The sequence below is a fragment of the Sorex araneus genome, chromosome 2 (genome assembly GCF_027595985.1).
Source record: "Sorex araneus isolate mSorAra2 chromosome 2, mSorAra2.pri, whole genome shotgun sequence".
In the NCBI taxonomy this organism is placed as follows: Eukaryota; Metazoa; Chordata; class Mammalia; order Eulipotyphla; family Soricidae; genus Sorex; species Sorex araneus.
Window position 1 is genome coordinate 305,398,096 of NC_073303.1, and position 22,600 is coordinate 305,420,695.

General features: G+C 34.7%; 1 protein-coding gene across 2 annotated transcripts in view; it reads right to left on the reverse strand.

Annotated features, from left to right (window-relative positions):
• NLGN1 (neuroligin 1) overlaps positions 1 to 22,600 on the reverse strand; it is a 957,654-nt gene that overhangs the window by 858,387 nt on the left and 76,667 nt on the right. The window lies entirely within an intron of this gene.

Here is a 22,600-nt window from a genome sequence, read left to right on the forward strand (position 1 = left end):
CGGGTTGGCCGCATGCAAAGCAAAGGCCCTACCCGCTGTGCTATTGCTCCAGCCCCAAATGTTAACTTCTTTATTTGTAAAGTAGGATTAATAATGTGTTTAGATTGATTATACATATACATGATCATTTTTTTTTCAATTTTTATTGTGAGGTAAGGAAATACTCTTTATAAGGCTTTCTCAGTTGCAAAACAGTTATGATTATGTATTATTCATCAATATTATGTAATACAGATGTAAGTCACTTTAAATCTAGCATATTATATATTGCTATGTTGTCATATATAATTTTGTTTATATAACTGTAACCAATTCAAATGTAAGCAAACTATAGGATCGGAAGTACACTTTTAGCTTGTATCTACTGCAAATGGGATCATTTGCAGAGACTTTCTCTCACAGATTTAATATGAAGCCCTTTGTTAAGATCATGTACATACAGGCAAGGGAGAGGGTGTCAATAAAACTCAGAGATATCTTCTATTTGCTATTTCTCTTTCCAGCTGTTGTACATTTCATATTTATATGCTAATCCAAATTATTAATACATCTTACATAGTGAAATGATTTCACAAAAATAATTCTAAAAATATTAACATATTTTCATATTAACAAATATTTTTCTAAACACAAATTAACTTAAAACATATATATGTACTTATAAATAAAATATTCACTAAAATAACATATAGATTTTTATGAGAAACAGAACTGTGGCAGTTTCAAAGTAACAGTTCATATTTTCTGGAAGCATTTATTGAGTACATAGCTTGACATGGCACAAACCTCAAATCAGCTTAATCTGTGTCATCTAAGAGTTCACACATGAGTAGAAGTATTGCATTTCACTGAAATTACTCCTTTAGGGCTGTAGATTTATTTATAAGCTTTAGAGAGGTCTGAGGCATAAGATCCCTCTTTCTAAGTCTTGAAGAAATTTGTCAAGAACTAGAGTTTAATACTGATAGCCAAAACATTAATAATCACTTCTGATTACTGAACAGAACCGAAATCCAATGCTTCATAATGCAGTTTGAATGTCATCTAAAAGAACTATTAACTACTAGAAATGTTTAAATTTGCAAAATTAGACATGCAAGATCATTATACTAGAGCTTAAAATATGAACTCTTAAGTGTGTAGTAATACAACCTAAAAGTCTAGGTCATCACAGGTATTTATAAATCAAGAATGAATGAGAGGTTATAATATCATGAACTTATGAACTGAGGTATACAGAAAATGTCTTCAGTTTAAAGAAGTTTAATGTTCTAGATATGTGAGCACCCTAGCTAAAATGTAATTTAAAAACCTTCCAATTAATGTTCTCTAAATGATTGTTCAGCATTTATTTAATGAACCAGGGATAAGCCAACTTTCTTTAACTGAAAATTTTATATCTACTCCCTACATTACAAAAATTTCTTACATGCACTGAAATAAAAGAAAATTTAACATTTTTGGCTTACCTGCCATTTTACATTTCCCCTTTCTTTTAATATATGAAATCTGTCTAAAAATCATTGCTTATAGCCTAAAGAGTACACAGTAAACAGAGCTACTGTAGTTATGATAGAATGAGAAGTAAGGAGAAGGTAGTAAGTGTCCCTTCTAAATGTGCACATTAGATTGGGGCCTTTGTTTTGCTTATTTGCTCATTTGGTAAGCTCTTACAAAATATTTTTCATTCCTTAATCTTTTTTAGCCAGGGTGTAGCACTGTCTGTAGCACTGTCTTTCCGTTGCTCATTGATTTGCTCCAGCTGGCACCAGTAACGTCTCCATTGTGAGACTTATTGTTACTGTTACTGGCTTCAGGGTGTGGGAGGTGGTGGACTACACCTAGCAGTGCTCAGGGCCTACTTTTAGCTTTGTGCTGGGGGCTCAGGGGATCATTTGTGGTGTCAAGGATTAAACCTGGTCAGCCGGGGCTGGAGAGATAGCACAGCGGGTAGGGCGTTTCCCTTGCACTCGGCCGACCCGGGTTCGATTCCCAGCATCCCATATGGTCCCCTGAGCACCGCCAGGGGTAATTCCTGAGTGCAGAGCCAGGAGTGGCCCCTGTGCATTGCCAGGTGTGACCCCAAAAAAGCCACAAAAAAAAAGAAAAAAAACCCCTTGTCAGCCATGTGCAAGGTAAATGCCCTACCTGCTGTACTTTTGGTGTGGGTCCCCACAATATGTATCTTAAACAAAAGCACCACACTGGTGGTGCCAGAGAAGCAGACAATGCTGGGGATTAAATTCAGGACCTCACATGTGCTCTGTGCTCTATATCTCCCTTGCCCCCAAAAGAATTATTCCTGAAAGCTGTGGAAATTTGAAATCGGAAACTGGTTTTTTAATAACAATTTTAAAATATCATACTGAAAAAAGTAAATAAAACTGAAGATGTTAACTTGAAAAATAGACGGTAATTAGCAAAATGTTCAGAAACAGTGGGTATTATTTTATAGTGTTACCACAGAGCAAGCTTTGTGCTTGGTTTGGGGTAAGCAAAAAAAATAAATGGTTTCAGTTCTTTCAAAGTTTGTAGTATAGCAAGAAACAGAAATAAGGAATAGATGAAATACTATTTATTCCCTGTGCTTAGCATTGTGGTTAGAAAAGGTCCATAGCAAGGAGACCAATCACATGTTAAGGAATCTAAGTCTCCTCTGCAAATGCAGCTATTTAAAAGAGTGATCCTAAAAATAATAATAATAATAATTAATAATTCTAATAATAAAGTAGTGATCCTAATAAAAGTAGTAATAATAATAATAATAATAATAATAATAAAGTAGTGATCCTATCTGGATAAAAACTCTGTGTTGAAAACAGGTAAAGGAGCAAACAATATCATAACCTCTCAGCATCTGCATTGCAAACAATAATGCCCAAAAGGAGAGAGACAGAAACAGAGAGAGAGAGAGAGAGACAGAGAGACAGACAGAGAAAGGGAGATGGGAGAGAGATATGCCTGCCACAGAGGGGGATATTGGTGTTGAAAAACGTAACGGGTGAAGAGATGAATGTTGAAACACTGTATGACTGGTACCCAAGCATGAGCAGCTTTGTAACTGTGTATCTCACAGTGGTTCAATTCAAAATAAATAATCATATGAATACATAAATAAAATAAAGAAGTAATCCTTTGGAAGAGAGTTTAGGAAAACTGGTATTGACTACCCTACTGATGAGTATGTCAAGCAGGGCAAATTTGAAAAGAAGTTATGAATTTATTAACCAGAGCTAATTCCTTATAAAACATACTTTTCTTCTGACAAGCAAAGAAATTTTTATTATTAAAGTTACTGCATACATTGATAAGTATTATACATAGAGATATTTTCTGAAGAATTTATTTTCTAAATATAATAAAATAGAATGTACTCTGATCAATCAAGATAATTTTAAGCATCAAGGGTAACCTAAAGCAATAAAGATCAGTTAAACTACTTGGGATTTAAATATCTTTTTTTCTAATGAAATTATTCATGTTATAAACAAATTTTAATTGAGGGAGTTATTCACGATTTTCTCAAATGTGAGGAATGATTAACAGACAGTTTTTGTAACTTACAAGTCATATGGCTGTTAAATAACTTTATTTGGCTGTTCACCTCTACATTAAAAAGGATGTCATGAAATAACATGAAATAAATGCATATGTTTCTCTTTGAAATGTCTAAGTTAATTTAGAAAATGGTATTCTTGGTTTACTCGATCACTGCAGAAGATTAGAAGAGGATATAAATAAGACATTTTAAAGAAAACATTGATAAAGTGAGAATAAAAATCATATATTTGTTTGGAGATATTGTATCATGGTGAATTATGAAAAACAGTTACCTCAACCTGCATCATAACTTTCATTTTTTACTAAAGAGACTTTTTTTGCTAAAGAGACTAAGTAATAGAATGAGAATAGCTACCAAAATAAGAGTCTGACAGTAGAGTAAAATCCCTTAGGGCATCAAAATCTCAGACCTAGATTAAGAAAAGATTTAATAATTAAAAGATTAATAAGACATCTAGTTAAATAAGAAGTCATATTTCTTTAAATGTTAATCTAATTAAGCATGCATGCTCTTTAAGCATATGAATAATAATAATTAGTCAGACAAATCTATATTTTATATACTCTCATTAAGAAAAATCTATTATTTTTCTCCATCAGTCACATTTATGTTCATATTCCAAACTCACAACCAAAGCAGCTTTGTCAATTGTGATGAGTTTGCATCATAAGCACTAAATATTAATGCGCCCTTGAAGAATTCATAGTTCTTTATTGCTCTTGAGATCAATGTATCTCAGATCTTTCATGTTTGAGTGGAAATACATTTTTAATAACTATCACCAAGTTGGTTACAATGTTCTTTGAAATAAAGAAAAACAATGAAATTAAAAAATAAATTTATGATTGTCCCATTCATGTAATTGAGATAACTACTGAATAGTGTGCAGAAGGTAAAAATTTGAGCTAAATAAGAAGCACCATAGCCCTGTTGTCCCATTGTTCATCAATTTGCTCAAGCCGGCACAGTAACATCTCCATTGTAAGACTTGTTGCTACTGTTTTTGGCATATTGTATATGCCACGGGTAGCTTGCCAGGCTCTGCTGTGGGGGTGGGATTCTCTTGGTAGCTTGCCAGTCTCTCTGAGAGGGGCGGAGGAACCAAACCCAGGTTGGCTGCACGCAAGGCAAAATCCCTACCCGCTGTGCTATTATTCCAGTCAGAACTTATTAATGCTAGGATCACTAAAATAAGAAGAAAGTAATAAAAAATATATGATTTTATAGAAATTGGTGATTTAGTTGAAAGATCAAATTATTCATAAAAAATAGCTAAAGTTCAAAAATATGTAATAAAACAAAAAATAGAATAAAAGTGTGTATAACTACAAACTACCAAGTACAACTCAATTCAGTATATACAGTATATCACAAGATACTGGGACTGACAAGAATGGTTACACTAAAATATAAAAGAGTGTAAGAGAATTACCCTTTAAAAAAATTGAATCATCATAAGATACACAGTTACAAAGCTGTTCATGACAAGGTTTAGATCATACAATGTTCCAACACCCACCCCTCCACCAGTGTACATTTCCTACTAACAAAGTTCCCAGTATTTGTCCCTTGTCCCTGCCCTCATCCCCCTGCCTGCTTCTATGGCAGGCACTTTTCTTCTCCCACTACCACCCTTGCCCCTTCCACTTTTGAGCATTATATTTCTCAATAGAGATACTTAGAGACCATCATGTTTGCTCCTTTACTCACTTTTAGCACCCAGGTCCCATCCAGGGCAACTGCTCCCAACCATAATTGTCATTGTGGTCCTTTGACTATCCCAACTGTCTTCTCCGCCCCAGCGCTTGAGGCAGGCTTCTAAACATGGACTAATCTTCCGCTCCCATGTTTCTACTATCCTTGGGTATTAATCTCACACTATGTATGCTTTTCTATATCCCACAAATGAGTGAAATCATTCGGTCTGTCCCGCTCCTTTGTGACTCATTTCACTCAGGATGATACTCGCCAAGTATAAGTGAATTTCATGACTTCATTTTTCCTAACAGCTGCATAATATTCAATTGTGTAGATGTACTACACTTCCTTTAACCTATCATCTGTTCTTGGGTACATGGATTGTTTCCAGATTCTGGCTATTGTGTGAAGTGCTGCAATGAACACAGAAGTGCATATGTCATTTCTGCTGTGTGCTTTTGCATCCTCAGAAGTGGTATTGCTGGGTCATATGAAAGTTCAAATTCTACAGTGCTAATTATCAGAGAGATGCAAATTAAAACAACAAGAGATACCATTTTATGTCACAGAGACTGGCACACATCTGAAAGAACAACAACAACCAGTGCTGGTGTAGATCTGGGGAAAAATGGATTCTCATTCCTTGTTGGTGGAAATGCTGACTAGCCCAGTGTTTTTGGAAAACGATCTGGGCATTCCTCAAATATCTGTCCACTTCATCAATTTTTTAAAGAGTTAAACTTAAGAATAACTGAAATCTCAGTTTTTACTTTACATCAGCAACCTCTGATAACAATGCTAGAGTAGAACCTAGTTTAATCTAGATTGTTGTTCATTCAAAGTATCATATAATGCCTGTGACAACAAATTATATTATGATGGTACTGAGTAATCATCAAATCAGACAGAGAAAGAATTATTAATACTTAAACTATTAGTAAATCTTTGAAATAGAGGTAAAAATTCAGTTTGTGTACCAGATAAAGTAAAAGTTGGGTCAGTAATAGGGTCTCAATATTAAACTCTCACTACTTCTCACTGCATAAATGTAAAATAAACTATGACTTCTTTGTACAGCAGGTAGGGCATTTTCCCTGCACATGGCCAACCCAGGTTTGATCACGGCATCCCAGCTGGTCCCTTGACTACCATCAGAAGTGATTCCTGAGTTCAGAGCCAGAGGTATAGAGTTTTGGAATCTATATCTCTTACTGTGTTTACTCAAATAACTACAAGTATTAATAATAAGTAGATTTAATTGTTTAATATACATAGCTAAAGAGAAAAGCAATATAGTTGTCCCTGGGTGACAGAGTGTCTCCATGAGTTAATACCCCCCAAAAGAATCACCTCCACCTTTGTAAATGATCAATCAGACCTAATCCTATACCTCAAACCGTTCAGATGTTCTTTAAGTCTGCTAACAGCTCTGCATTAAATGGGCCATTTTGAACATCAGTCTGTGGTGACCCATCTTCTCTGTTTCTCTTCTGGGGAGTCCTGTGGAGGTGGTTCTCAGCCACCAAGTGCATGCATCACTCACCCACACTTTAAATTCACACATATTTAATGTAAAATATCTTTATACCAATGGAATACTATTCATCTATAATAAAAGATGACATCTGAATTTTGAATTTTGAATTTTGCAACAATGAGAACAGAACCGGAAGAGGTTAAGCCAGGTAAGATTAGTCACAAGGAGAAAGGCAAATAGTAGAATATCTCTGTCACATGTGTGGGACACAAACCAAACGAGGGAACAGAAATTAAAACAAACTGCTGAACTCTGACCACAGAACTTGATTGCAGAGAAGACTTTTAGTGAGAGAGATCAAAAGTGAAATGGAGGAGAGAAACAGAGAGAAACAGAGAAACAGAGAGAGAAACAAAGAGACAGAAGAATAAAGCCGTGGGGTGATGGGAGGAAACCTGGCGACAGTGGTGCCGGGAAATGTACACTGGTGGAGGGATGGGTTTTTGAATATTATATGACTGATAGCTAATCATGAACAGCTTTGTAAGGATCTATCTCAAAGTGATTCAATAAAAAAAGTAAAATTAGAAAAAAAGAAAAGTGGAATGGGATTCCATTGTGGAAGAACAATATAGTTTGCTACGTCAATGCTAGATATAGCATTATGTTAGTAAAAACATATAGAATAAACAAAGTGAATAATAAAATTCATAGCAATTCTGACATTATTATATGAGACATATAGATAAAAATTGTGAAAAGATTATGCAAGAAAATAATAAAATCCTATATTCATTACTGGAGTTGGGGTAAAAATAAAACCATAGAATATAAATGGAAAACAAATCACCAGCAGGAGTATCTTGCTGGTGGTCATCATATTGCATCCCCATTACCATATCACATCCCCATAACAGAGTCAATATCACAATAAATTTCTAGGTCGACAGTAATAGAGACACCTATGGCTGCCATTTGGGTAAGTGCCGCTAACTTGATATAGAATACTGCATCTCTTTTTTTTCTTAGTAACAAGCAGAACCTGGGAATGTTCCTGATGTGACCTCCACCTCATCGACCAAATTGCAAAGCTAATGTAGAACTGAGAGACACTCCTAAAGTCAGAGGGAGCTGGCCTCTCCCAGTTCACATCTGTCAGCTGCTATGCACAAGAACCCCTAGAACCACAAAGGGCTTGGTTCACAGATTCCCCAACACACTCAAGCCTGTGTGACCACAGCAGGGTTTGCAAGGGACTGGGAACCTTCAGTTGCACCTCAGGTGCTCACAGTCTCTATGCACAGGTGCCTATGGGGCACTCAGAATCTGGTAACCTAAAATAACTAGAGGCCTATTGAAACTGGGCACATAATAGCCTTTGATTGGCCGTTAGCAAATGGAGGTCACTTGTGATTGTGAGCTCATGGCTGCCATCCGGATATAGTCAAATTACACACATACACCCAAGTCATGGCAATCTTGAGCCTCTAGATTTGTTTGATAAAAATGTGTCCCGAGCAAACTTAAATATCTGTTCTCCAAAAATATACATGAAAATTTGGTGCACAAGTGCTGCTAGTCACCAGCAATTCTTAACATTGTGTTTAAGTCCAGATCCACTCACACTTGGAGCGATAGACCTGTCAAAACACTCACAACCTTGCTTCAGAATATGCTACCCAGGGTGTGCTTCGTCTTGGCACACTAGTGTTCAGGTTGTGGTGAAAGCAATTACCCCAGAGGCTACACAGATCTCCTTTAGAAAACAAGCTGCTCTCATGAACTCTTAACTATGACCCCAAATTGCTACCAAGGCAATTCAACAGGTGTTTCTGGGCAACTGGACAGCAACAGTTAACCCTTGGTTGTCATTCAGGACTGCTTGATTGAGTTATAGCAGTTTCAGGACACCCCACAAATTCTCAGTTGTTATCCAAGTGCACAAAATCTGAGACACAGTCACTGATTTTAATTTGCAATTATGATCTCTGATAGCTGCCTGTGCCTTCTCCAACATGGAGCCTCACACCTAGAATTCATAACATCAGGCAGAAGAAACAGGGGATTTGCCTGTATTAATAGATAAGACCAAAGCCTGGGAAGAATCAGTGCACATCAGAGCTTTCTGAAGTCCCTCATGGAAATTTCAAAATAGCAACTATAATGGCAATCTCTGAAATGAGAGTATCAATGGGAGAGAATATCAATAAGGATTTAAAAAAATGAAGAGAAATCTACACATAAATCCTTGAGTTAAATAATATATAGTTGAACTAAAAAAAATGGAAAAGCACTAAAAATTAGAATAACAGATGAAAAATGGTATCAACAAGGAGAATCAATTACAAAATTGTCAAAAATGAATAGAAAAATAAAATTTTAAATGAAGAAAACATAATAGATTTAAGGGATGACATTGAGAGGACAATATTTACATCTAAGATTTTCAAACGAGAGAAAGGGTAGAATTCTGACTTGAAGAAATAATAGCTCAGAACCTCCTCTAATTAAGGAATGCGATAAATACCTCAATTTGCTAAAGGCCATATACAGCAAACAGCACCTAACATAATAATAAACTCACTTGTGATAAATTGAAACTATTTATCTTTGATCAGGCAAAAATAAAGGTGTTCACTCTCACCACTACTATTCCATATAGTATTTGAAGTCCTAGCCAGAGCAACTAGGCAAGAAAAAGAAAGTACATTGGAGATAATTCACTTTTGTAAAAAAAGTTAAACTATAACTTTTTGCAGATTACTTGATGCCATACCTAGAAAACCCTAAACACTACTCCATTTTTTTAAATTAACCAATATAGTAAAGAGACAATCTATAAAACCAGTATACAAGAATGTGTTGTTTATCTATACAAAAAATAAAATAAGAAAGATAGCATTAAAAAAGAATCAAGTACCTAGGAATCAACAAAGAAAATATAGTAAAATTTGTGAGTCACTATTAAAAGAAATAAAATAAGATACAAGCAAATGGGAAAGTATCCTATGTTTTCATGTTCATGGACTGAAATAATTGACAATGTTAAAATTGCCATATTGGGACCAAAGAGCAGGAGGTAGAGCATTTGCCTTTCATATGACAGTCTCAGGTTTGATCCCCAGCATCCCATATGGTGATTCCTGAGTGCAGAGCCAGTAGTAACATCTGAGAATTGCCAGGTATGACCCCCAAAAGACAAAAATAAATAAATAATCACTACAACCCAAATAAATAAATAATAATAATAACAAAATAACCATCACTAAAGCATTTTGCAGAATCAACACAACCCTCATCAAAGTTTAATAGAAATCTTTAAGGAAATAGGGAAGCATTACTAAAATTTGTATAAAGTCACAATTCTCCCCTGCACACATCACTCCCTACATCAACATGCTCTAAAGAAGATGAAGATGGTAGGCATTACATATCCTGAGTATATATTATACAGTAATCAACATAGTGGCATTGGAGTGAAAAGCAGACATTCAGAGAGGCAGAATAGAATTGAAAGTCCAGGCACAAACCCTCAGCTATTTGGACAATTAATTTATAATGCAAAAAACCCAACACACAAAGTAGATCAAGTAATGTCTCTACCAAAAAAAAAAAAAAACCTTTGGGAAAATTAGAGAGGCACATGCATAAAAATAAACTTGGAAACTATCTCACAGCATGTAAATAATTTAACTCAAAATGGATTAAAGACTTAAATGTTAGACCCAAATCCATTGAACACATAAATTGAAGCAGAAGACAAATAATGTAGTATATTGGTTTCATATGGTTTAATTAGGGATTGGATTCAATTGGCAAGGCAAACAGAATCAAAAATAAATAAACAGAACTACATCAAAGCAAAAAGTTCTAAATTGTGGAAAAATACTGTCCTACTGATATTGTACTGAATGAGAAAAAATATTCACATGTCATACATCTAACGAGAGTTATTATATGAAAGATAAGTAAAGCACTCACACAGCTCTTCAGCACTAAAAATAATCATATCTAGAAATGGGGATAAGAGAACAGACACTTCCCTAAAGAAGACATACCATCAGTAAGCACACGGAAAAAGTGCTATCATCACTGGTTATGGGGTAAATAAAAATAAGGAGGCAAAATCTCCAACCAGCAAGAATGACCTATATTAAAAATACAAATAGGAAATATATTGCTGCCAGGCATGTGGAGAAAATTACTCAATGTGAGTGGGGAAATAAACTGACTCAGCACTAGGCATGGAGATTTCTAAAAATATTAAAAATAGAACTACCATAAAATCCATTACTGCCACTTTTCATGTATTTAAACCCCAAATACAAAGACATTGATTTGAAACAATATAGGCTCACTCACACTCCACCACTTGCAACACATCTACCATAACCATGATCTGGAATAACCAAGATCCCAATGATAGATGGGTGAATAAAGAAGATACATAGATAGATGATAGATAGAAAGATAGATAGATAGATAGATAGATAGATAGATAGATAGATAGATAGATAGATAGATAGAATGGAATGCTCAGGTATATACTCAAGTATAAAAAGATGGTTAAATCTTGCCTTTGCTACAACACAGAACTAGAAGGAGTTACAGTAAGTAAAACTATACATCAGAAATATCACTTCTAGTAGAATATAAATCATTGTCACTATTATCCCATTGCTTATCAATTTGCTCGAGCAGGCACCACTGACGTCTCCACTGGGAGACTTGTTGTTACTGTTTTTGGCATATTTAATATGCCGCAGGTATCTTGGCAGGCTCTGCTGTGCGGGACATCTCCGAGAGGGGCAGGAGAATCAAACTCCGGGTTTGCCGTGTGCAAGGCAAAAGCCCTACCAGCTGTGCTATCGCTCCAGCACAGAATATAAATAAAATAAGAAAATAGATACTGTCCAATGAGAACAAACACAACCTAACAGAGATTCCCAAACTTATTTGGCCCACTGTCCCCTTTAAATAGAAAGAAATACTCAGTGTCCTGAAAATCTAACTTCTGTAAGCCAAATTCTTTCCAACTGCAAGGAGGCTAAGACCAACCCCCTGAATCCCAGTGCCTCAGGGGTTGGTGGTATCATTCACTTTAGAAACAGTGCCTTAAACTGACCACAAAACTAAGGTCACCACAGCGGTGTGGGGAGTGGGGAGTAGAGGCTTAAATAGTCCAATTAACTGAGATAAAGGATTATTGAGTATTGGTTGTGATGTGGTATAGTAACGTTGTACTCCTAAAGCATAAAAACATTTACACTCTTATTTTGGTTTTAGGCCACTCCTGGTGGTGCTCAGGATTTACTCCTGGATCTGTGCTCAGGAATCACTCCTGATAGGGCTCAGGGGACTATACAGGGTATCAGGGATCCAACCCAAGTCCTGTAAGGCAAGTGCCCAGATCTAATCACTGTACTATCTCTCCAATTCCACAGTCAGACTCTTATAGACAAAATTATTAGTCAAAAATGAATTTCCATTTGTTGATCTCTGTTTTTACTAGATTGCTTATTTCCGTGTCATCTTTGAAGATACCTTTAACTTCAATATCGTGGAGGGTTTTGCCTACCTTGTCTTCAATGTACCTTAGGTTTGTGGTCTGATGTTGAGGTCTTTAATCCATTTTGATCTGACTTTTGTGCATGGTGTCAGGTCGAGTTCTAAGCCCATTATTTTGCATGTGGTTGTCCAGTTGTGCCAGCACCATTTGTTAAAGAGACTTTCCTTGCTCCACTTCACATCTCTTGCACCTTTATTAAAGATTAGATGATCATACATTTGAGGTTGTGTGTGGGGATATTCCACCCTGTTCCATTGGTCTGCAGTTCTGCCTTTGTTCCAGTACCATGCTGTTTTAATTGTTACCACTGTGTAGTAGAGTTTAAGGTTGGGGACGGTGATGCCTCCCATCATCTTTTTCCCAAGAATTGTTTTAGCTATCCGTGGGCGTTTATTGTTCCATATAAATTTCAGGATTGCTTGCTCCGTTTCTTTGAAGAATGCCATGGGTATCCCTATAGAGATCGCGTTAAATCTGTATAATGCTTTTGGGAGTATTGCCATTTTGACAATGTTTATTCTCCCTATCCATGAGCAGGGGATATGTTTCCATTTCCTCATGTCCTCCTTTACTTCATGGAGTAGCGTTTTATAGTTTTCTTTGTAGAGGTCCTTTACTTCTTTAGTTAAGCTGATTCCAAGGTATTTGATTTTCTGGGGCACAATTGTGAACGGGATTGCTTTTTTCATGTCCCTTTCCTCTATCTCATTGTTTGCATATAGGAAGGCCATGGATTTTTGGGTATTGATTATGGGACTACATTAAACTAAAAAGCTTCTGCACCGCAAAAGATACAGTGACCAGAATACAAAGACTATCTACAGAATGGGAAAGGATATTTACACAATACCCATCAGATAAGGGGTTGATATCAAGGGTATATAAAGCACTGGTTGAACTCTACAAGAAGAAAACATCCAACCCCATCAAAAAATGGGGCGAAGAAATGAACAGAAACTTTACCAAGGAAGAAATACGAATGGCCAAAAGGCACATGAAAAATTGCTCTACATCACTAATCATCAGAGAGATGCAGATCAAAACAACCATGAGATACCACCTCACACCACAGAGGCTAGCACACATCCAAAAGAACAAAAGCAACCGCTGTTTGAGAGGATGTGGGGAGAAAGGGACCCTTCTACACTGCTGGTGGGAATGCCGGCTAGTTCAGCCCTTTTGGAAAACAATATGGACGATTCTCAAAAAACTAGAGGTTGAGCTCCCATTTGACCCAGCAATACCACTGTTGGGAATATATCCCAGAAAAGCCAAAAAGTATGGTTGAAATGACATCTGCACTTATATGTTCATCGCAGCACTGTTTACAATAGCCAGAATCTGGAAAAAACCCGAATGCCCTAGAACAGATGACTGGTTGAAGAAACTCTGGTACATCTATACAATGGAATACTATGCAGCTGTTAGAAAGAATGAGGTCATGACGTTTGCATATAAGTGGATCAGCATGGAAGGTATCATGCTAAGTGAAATGAGTCAGAAAGAGAGAGACAGACATAGAAAGATTGCACTCATCTGTGGAATATAGAATAATAGACTATAAGACTAACACCCAAGAATAGTAGAAATAAGTACCAGGAGGTTGTCTCCATGGCTTGGAGGCTGGTCTCTCATTCTGGGCAACTCAGAGAAGTGAACACCAAGTAAAATGTGGTTGGAGGTCATGTGGGGGAAAGATGATGCGGGCCGAATATAGACTAGAGACCGAACACAATGGCCACTCAACACCTTTATTGCAAACCAGAACACCTAATCAGAGAGAGAGAACAAAAGGGAATACCCTGCCATAGTGGCAGTGTGGGGTGGGGGGAGACGGGACTGGGGAAGGGGGGAGGGATGTTTGGGTTTACTGGTGGGGGAGAATGGGCACTGGTGAAGGGATGGGTTATCGAACTTTGTAAGGGATAAACTTGAGCACAAAAATGTATAAATCTGTAACTGTACCCTCAAAAAAAATAAATGTTTACAGTCTGGAAAATAAATTTAATTTGTACAAAGAGATAATTATGTTTCTTATATTAAGATTCTTTTCAAATAAAAGGACCAAAATTGAGAAGCACCATAAAAAAATGAATTCCCACTTAGTCATCTGATATTTAACAAATATGGGAAAATGATTAAATGATAAAAGGAAAATCTTTTCAACAAATAATACTGGAATGTCTGTTTGGCTCTAATGACAAGAAAATAAGTCCTTCTTTCATTGCATACAAAAAATCATTGAAATCTATGTGGCCATCAAATCTACATAAAAATTCTATTCAAGAGATACATAATATGTGCATAATCTGGGGGTAGTGAAAAGTGTTTTGAGTAGGGAAAAAAAAAAGCAAGTCAAAGAGCAAAAGAATGATATAAGCACCAAACCCCATCCATATGCACACAACGAATACTAAATGCTGGCCAAATACTTCAACAACTGAAAAAACACCTGTGAGGACAGGCTGGAGATATAGAACAGGGGCAAGGTGCTTTCTTGCATGCAGCCACCCTGGTTCAATTCCTAGAATTGCTTATGGTCCCCAAAACTACCAAGAGTGATATCTAAGCAGAGAGTCAAGAGTGATTGCTGAGCAGAACTGAGGCCCCCAAACCAAACAAAACAACAAAATAACCAAATAGAAGTCTTGTTACAGGATGTTTTATATAACAATAAGGCGTTCTATCAAAATGTAGTGATTTCCATGTTTAGACAATGACCATATAAAGTTTATTGTTGCAAATTTAACTTGATATATTTCAAAAAGAATAATTATGAAACAGAAATAAACATTTTTCATAAACATTTTTAATTTAGACATTTTAAATCTGAGTCCTATAAATTTACAAACTTGTCAAAAATCAAACATTGAAATATAAATCCCAAGGAAACACTGTTTTATAGATGATGGTTTTTTATAAATCTAATTTTTGTAATATTGAATTAATTCATCCATTCACTATACACATTTTAAATCCTATTCTGTTTGTATTTATTTCTTAGAGTAATGGTTAAATATCTAAATTCTTGTGCTTCACTGCCTGAGTCTTTATTCTATTTATTTTTTTAGTGAAGCAAAACAGTCTCATAATTTCGTTTACAAAAATTTATTTTGAGTGGAAAATGCATGCATGAGTATTAATTCCAGTTTTCCACTTACTGGTCGCATGCATTAGATAAAATAACTAACCTCACTGTGCTTCAATTTTTTCATCTGTAAAATATGAATAATAAGAATACTATTTTCATACTGTTGTAATCATTGAGTTTATGGATATAAAGTAATTGTAATTTTGCCTAGCACATGTAAATACTGAACAATGTCAGCTATTATAGTTTTATTGCATGCATACATTACTTCAGGTATATCACCAACTCCACATGTTTGCAACAAAATGCACACTACAGTTGTTGAATAAGTGAGCACCATTTTTATTAACAGGTTCAGCTGATGAAGAGAAACTGTTTGTTTTTAGATGTTAAAATGGCACTTGATAACTTCTTGCACAAAGGAGCACATAAAAATGAATCCCTTTACTACTTAAGCAAAATATGGGAACATATCCAGAAAGCAGAAACCATGGCTCATACCTCATAAACATACCTAGATTGAATTCGCAGACAAGTTACTCAACAGCTGTGTGACCAACGGCATGATATTTTATGTTGCTGAACTTCAGTTTCTTCATTTGTAAAATGAAGTAGAAAATACTCATGGGCATATATTGGAGAATAATTTTTACTTTTACTATATATGGAACTTAAGTAGAATTCAGTATACAACATAACCTAAGAAAGAGGAGCTCTAATTTTTTTACTACCTGAGAAATACATATTGTTATATAATAACATTTCTATAGGATCACTGGCAATGATCTATAACTAGAAACAAATTTTGAGGACTTAGAAAGCTCCATCTACTCCTAACTGGAACTCATATTTATCATGTTAAAATTTCATTTTTTCCCAAATTTTAAGGCCATAGCAGAGCATTGTAATATGCAATTAAATATCCAGGTACAGAGTATATCATTTGTACCTTCGGTAAGTTACATTCATAATACAAACCACAAAATCTGAATAAGTAATTGACAGAAAGAATTATGAAATTACTAAAAACTCTGCTGAGATATGTAGAAGGAAAATACCCAAAACTCTGAATTTTTAATTAATATTGTTTGAATAGTTTACTGCTTTGAAACAATTATTTTCTCCTTAAGTAATTTATTTGCCTTTCCAGAATTTGAAAATTAATTACATATTTTGAGTATATTTTTGAATATGGAAGTAAAAGCATTTTAGTACCAGTAGCAAATTTGGAAACCCATTTGTGTTGCATAGTTCATCAGTGCCTATAAATTAATTTATTCAAGCCATCATGTTCTTTAATAATTTAGCACAAATATTTTTCTCAAAGATTACCTGTTCTTATATGCTCTTTGATGGTTTTCCAAGTTAGTATTCTCTCCTATTCTGGTTCTGATACAGTGAGCTATTGTATTTGGACTGAATTTTACTTATATGACCAAAACTATCATTCCTTGTTAATTATATTTCTTTTCTTGAGGGTATGAGGGGCTTGGGGCCACATTCAGTCTTGCTCAGGGTTACTCCTCGCTCACACTCAGGAATTAACTCTTTATGGGCTTGAGGTACAATATGAATTGTAAGGTAATAAACCAGGGTATCGATACCCAAGTTCAAAACATGGCAAGTGCCCCATCCATTATACTATCTCTCCTGCACTGCTTCTTATATAATTATGATTCATGCATTACTATATTTTAATATCTATAATTTAACAATTTTAATAAACATAAATTATATATTTAAATTTTAAATTTAGAATACACTAAAATATGCATATGTATCTAAGGGAATACTCTCTTGTATAACTTTCACCTATTTCAGCATTCATACATTGCCTTCTGTTTAATATAATGCATATATCTACTAAAACATCTTGAAATCCTAAAGCAAATTGAAACAATAGTAAGAAATAGTGATGTGACTGATAAAGAATAAAGGCTATTCTAGGATTATTTTATTGTTAGAAAGTAAGGTTATGTTTGTCATTTTTAATTTCTAAGTACTGTTTTACAAGTTAAAAAATTGCATGTTAAAAAATTAAATATACGATAAAAATGAAATAGAATATAAAATGTGCCAAGTACTTCAAACAGAGGTCAATAAACTTTTTTAAAAAACATAAAACAGCACCTAATAAAAAATTAACAAGGATGAAATGCATATGATTAAAAAGAATAAAATCAAATATATCTATTAACATATTAGCATAGTGAAAATACAATAGACTCATTGATCAGAAACTGAAGAAACTGAAAATTTTAATTAAACTGATAATCGTGTGCTATTTTAAAAAGAAACTACTAAAACAATCATACAAAGTATTAAAATAGAAATGAAAAAGAAATTGGCAAATATTTAGCAAAAAACTGGCTCAGTTGTATTAATCTCAGAGAAAATTTACTTTATGTAAAAAAGGAAATTTTAAAGATAAAGTGAGTAACTCAATGTTATGCAAAATACATAGGGCAAAATACATTGCATGTGTGAGGCCTTGTGTTAAAGCCCAAGTACCACCAAAAATAAATAAATAAATAAATAAATAAAAAGACAGCAAAATATATTTAAAAAAATCTCTGTTCAGGGGCTGGAGCGATAGCACAGTGGGTAGGGCATTTGCCTTGCACGCAGCTGACCAGGGTTCGATTCCCAGCTTCCCATTTTGTCCCCCAGTACTGCCAGGAGTAATTCCTGTGTGCAGAGCCAGGAGTAACCCCTGTGCACAACTGGGTGTGACCCAAAAAGCCAAAAAAAATTCTCTGTTCACTGAAAAATAATATTTTTAAGGGACAAGGAAAGGAAGGGAAGACATAGATATCATCTATGAAAAGACATTAATCATCAAGCGTATCAAACACTGGTAAAACTCGGGAGTCGGGGAAATTGAAAGAAATGATACCTCTCATACTCACTCACTCTATTGTGAAGTGCATATTTGAGTCAAAACTGAAGAAAAAGGAAGATGGACAGAACCTTCTTATCTCTTCAACTGGACACCTCAGGAAAAATAGTAATAGTGATGGGGAGAGAGCAGCATAATTATTCTGGAACTTTGTAGGCCAAGGTGTCCTGGCAGATTTTCAAGTTCTTCACTGGACGATCTGTTAAGTCTTTTTCTCTTGTCACAATTTTTAAAAAATAAATTTGTACATATATGAATATCTCAATAGTATTATCTTAGTTTCATTTGTAGATGTTATCTACCTGCATGTTACAATAAAAAGCATCTGTGTTTTCAGGTAATTAACAACACTATGTGGTATTTCTTTAAGTAATAAACTCTGAAACTGATTTTTGAAATATGGGCCTAGATGAATGACATTAAATAGGTTGATTTTGTGAATTTTTCTATTATTGCTAACAATAATTTTCTACATAATCTGATGTATGTAATATGTAAGATGATAAATAATATGTAAATGTATAAACATAAATAATATGATTTTACATATTTAATGGAAAAAAGCATGCTATGAGCCTATTAAGTACAACACTTTGACTGGAAACTAGACTCTCAAGGAATTTTACCTGCAAATCTATAAAGTTATTTCTTTTAAGTATATAATATGTCTTTTAGCATTAAAATAGTAAACAATACTAGAAAAATGTGCTCAATATAAAGGTATTTTACATCATGAATATCCAGGTAACAAATGACCTGCAGAAACAGTTATGAGAGAATAGAAGTTTAAAAATAGAGATAGGAGAGTAAAGTGATTCGTTTCTTCTCTAGCTTTTTTAACCATTTAATATATGATATATACTTCATTCAAATTCTGTGAAATACACAGCAATTAAATATGAATTAATTTATTTATATATGTACATATATATATGCCATGGCAAGCTCCCTGTGGTGTATTTGATATGCCAAATACAGTAACAATAACAGGTCTCCTTCCCCTGACCCTGAAAAGAGCCTCCAGTCATTGGGAGAAATGGGTAAGGAGAGGCTGGTAAAATCTCAGGGCTGGGATGAATGGAGACGTTACTGGGCCCCGTTCGAGTAAATCGATGAACAATAAAATGACAGTGATACAGTGATATATATATGCATATATGCACATATATGATTTTTATTCTTTTAACAGATTACATCCCTATGGTACTATGCTGTCCATAAATATTAAGGGCTTTTGTCCAGGACTATTTTTTTTTTGCCTTTTGGGTCACACCCAGCTATGCTCAGGGGTTACTCCTGGCTTTGTACTCAGGAATTACTCCTGGCAATGCTTGGGGGTCTATATCGGATGCCGGAGATCGAACCTGGGTCGGACACATGCAAGGCAAACACCCTACCTGCTGTGCTATCTCTCAGGCCCTGTCCACGACTATATAAGTGTGCAACTAATTAGTACAAAACAAACCAAATGAGTAAGTTATTAACACTGCATCATAGTTTAATTTGCAGTGTTACTATCTTCATCTTTTCTGCATTGGTATACATACATATATACATACATATATACTAATGCATGTACATATATATGCATATACATATATACAGATATATTACTTTATATTCATAAAAGTAATACTTTAAAATAGGAACTATCCATTTATATAGTTCTATAGTTGCTACTAGTCCATGGCAATTATTTTCAATGCTGGAAAACAAAATTCCATGTAGAAAACTCCTTTAAGTAGCCCATATTAAGGTAAGAGTATAATTATCGTATTATTGTCAGCATGGATTCTGGAACCACACTGCATAGGTATAAATGCCAACTTTCTATATTTCAAGTTTCCCATCTACATAATCAAACAACTGCTGCTATATTGATAAGCATAACAGTAACGCATACCTCAAGGATGTTTTTGAAGATTTAAATGAATTGATACATGTAAAGTATTTAGAAGAGAATCTTATATAATAACATAAAATAAAAGTCTGTGCACACAGATACAAATAAAAACATACTGTGCTCATAAAATGCTAGTTATTTAATACCCAATGATTTTATTTTACTTCTACTGAAATGAATTAATGGACTAAATAGTTTGGAGTTGGCTGCAGTCTAGTTTTAAAGACCCATATAGTTACTAAATTCAAGTAACATTTACTGAAAGAGCTCAAAGATCTAGATAAGTGATTGACTGATTAAATGGAATAATTAAAAAGCAACAACTATCATCTGGACAAATTATCTAGGTTTTTCTTATTGATAAATTGGAAAATCTTCTACATTTACTACCAACTTAATCAGACTAAATCCTGTTGATATCCTTGATTGGGTAATTATATAATGAGATAAGGAAAAATAAGTGCTATAAATCTGTCATGGTGCCTATCCAGAACTCATGAGTAAAACCTTGGACCGGCTTCTCTTCTTTGTTTTATTCAAATCCAAGTGCATACGTGCAAAGCATCATAATACAGTAGATTCCTTTTTTTAATTTCAAAACTGAAGATAATGGTGTTGGAATGGTTTATGCATAATCCTGCCATTATCAATACTGTAAATCACAATGCCTACAGTGACAATTAATTTTAAAAATCTGAAAAAAATCAACTTTAATTTATTTTGCATTTTCTCTTTAAGGAAGATTAGTCATTATTTATTTCTCTTTCAATTTTTTTTCTGGTTTATGGGCCATACCTGGCAATGCTCAGGTATTACTCCTGGCTCTGTCCTTAGGAATCACTACTGGCAGGGCTCAGAGGACCATATGGGATGCCAGAGATCAAATCCAGGTGGGCCAAGTGTAAGGCAAGCTCCTTACCCACTATGCTATCTGTCTGGAGCCCTAGTCATTAAGTTCAAATAAAATGTATTTTTCATTTCTTTTCCATGAAATCCACTGCACATCTGTTTCCAATGTCACTTTAATGTCACTTTAGAAATTCACAATGCAGTAACTAGTTTGTGTCAACTCTAGAATTCACTTAATTTTTCACATTATTTGTATAAATAAAAATTAGTATAATGGAGGTTCAGATATGAGAGTTGTATAGACTCATAGGAATAATATGCTTCTATATACCACTATGATATACTCCAATCCCTCTGAAACAAATCTTTTTAACCATCTTATGTAAGAAACATCTACAATGTGTCCATCACTGAATAGATCCAGGGCAGCGCCTTTCTGGTTGTCTTCAATGACAGTTACAAATCCCTGTCATCATTTACAACTGCTGTAACTGGCAAAAACCCTTCTCACTTTAATAAGTTTTCTTTCTACTTCCTTCACAAAAGAAATAACAAAAATAAAAATAGATCATATGACCTTAAGCTGTTTCAAATTATGCCAAATTTTCTATTTTGTTGAGGACAGCTGCTTCCCTACTCCTGACTCTAGAAGTTTTAATGATTTGTCCCCATACTCTTCACAACCCCTGTGGTCTTACTTGAGCTGTCAACCATGCTGCTCCTTAATTCCACATTCCAACCCCCGTAACTCATACTTTTATGTGATCTGGGAAAGTCACAAGGTCAGAAAAGATCAAGCAGAGAAAAATCACTAAATTGATACCACTATTGGAAGCAGAAAAATCTTTCCATTTCCCTTAAGGTTGCTAAATTGGAAAAAGTAGAATCTAGACCTCTTTGTAACCACCAAATTAAGGACACAAAGAAATTTTGTGACCAAAGTTGAACGAGCACAATGAAGGATCCAATTTGTGGTGATGATTTTAGTCCTTTCTGCTTAAATGTTTGGACATCAGTTCCATACCAAACTACCCAATTATGAGAATAAGTAAATTCTTTTTTCTTTTCTTTATTTTTGGCTTATGATTTTGAATTAGAATTATATATCAGTTCCAATGTCCTCACTCCCTTTGCTCTTTTACTCCCTTATTTTATTATTTTCTTCTTCTCACACTTACCCAAGGCGGATACAGATCCGCCTGTATTATGAAACTCATTCCTTCCATCTCCTTGGCACATTCACCTCAACCAAACCATTACATCCGTTTTTTCTATGTATTTCCATTTTTATTATAAAATTTTAACCTGTGCAGTTATTTTTGCATAACTTATTAGAACATACCTCTTTAATGACATAGGTTTTATCTCTTCTACTTTTTAAGATTATTGAAAATAAATATATTTTTCCTTTCCTTCATCAACTGATTTTAACCATGATTACTTGCTGAAATAACTTTTGAAACAGGAAAATTAGCAGGTTTTAATTTTCATTGTTTGGTCCTTCTTTACCAGGTTTTCTTCAACTCCTGACACTGTGGATTACTAACCTCCT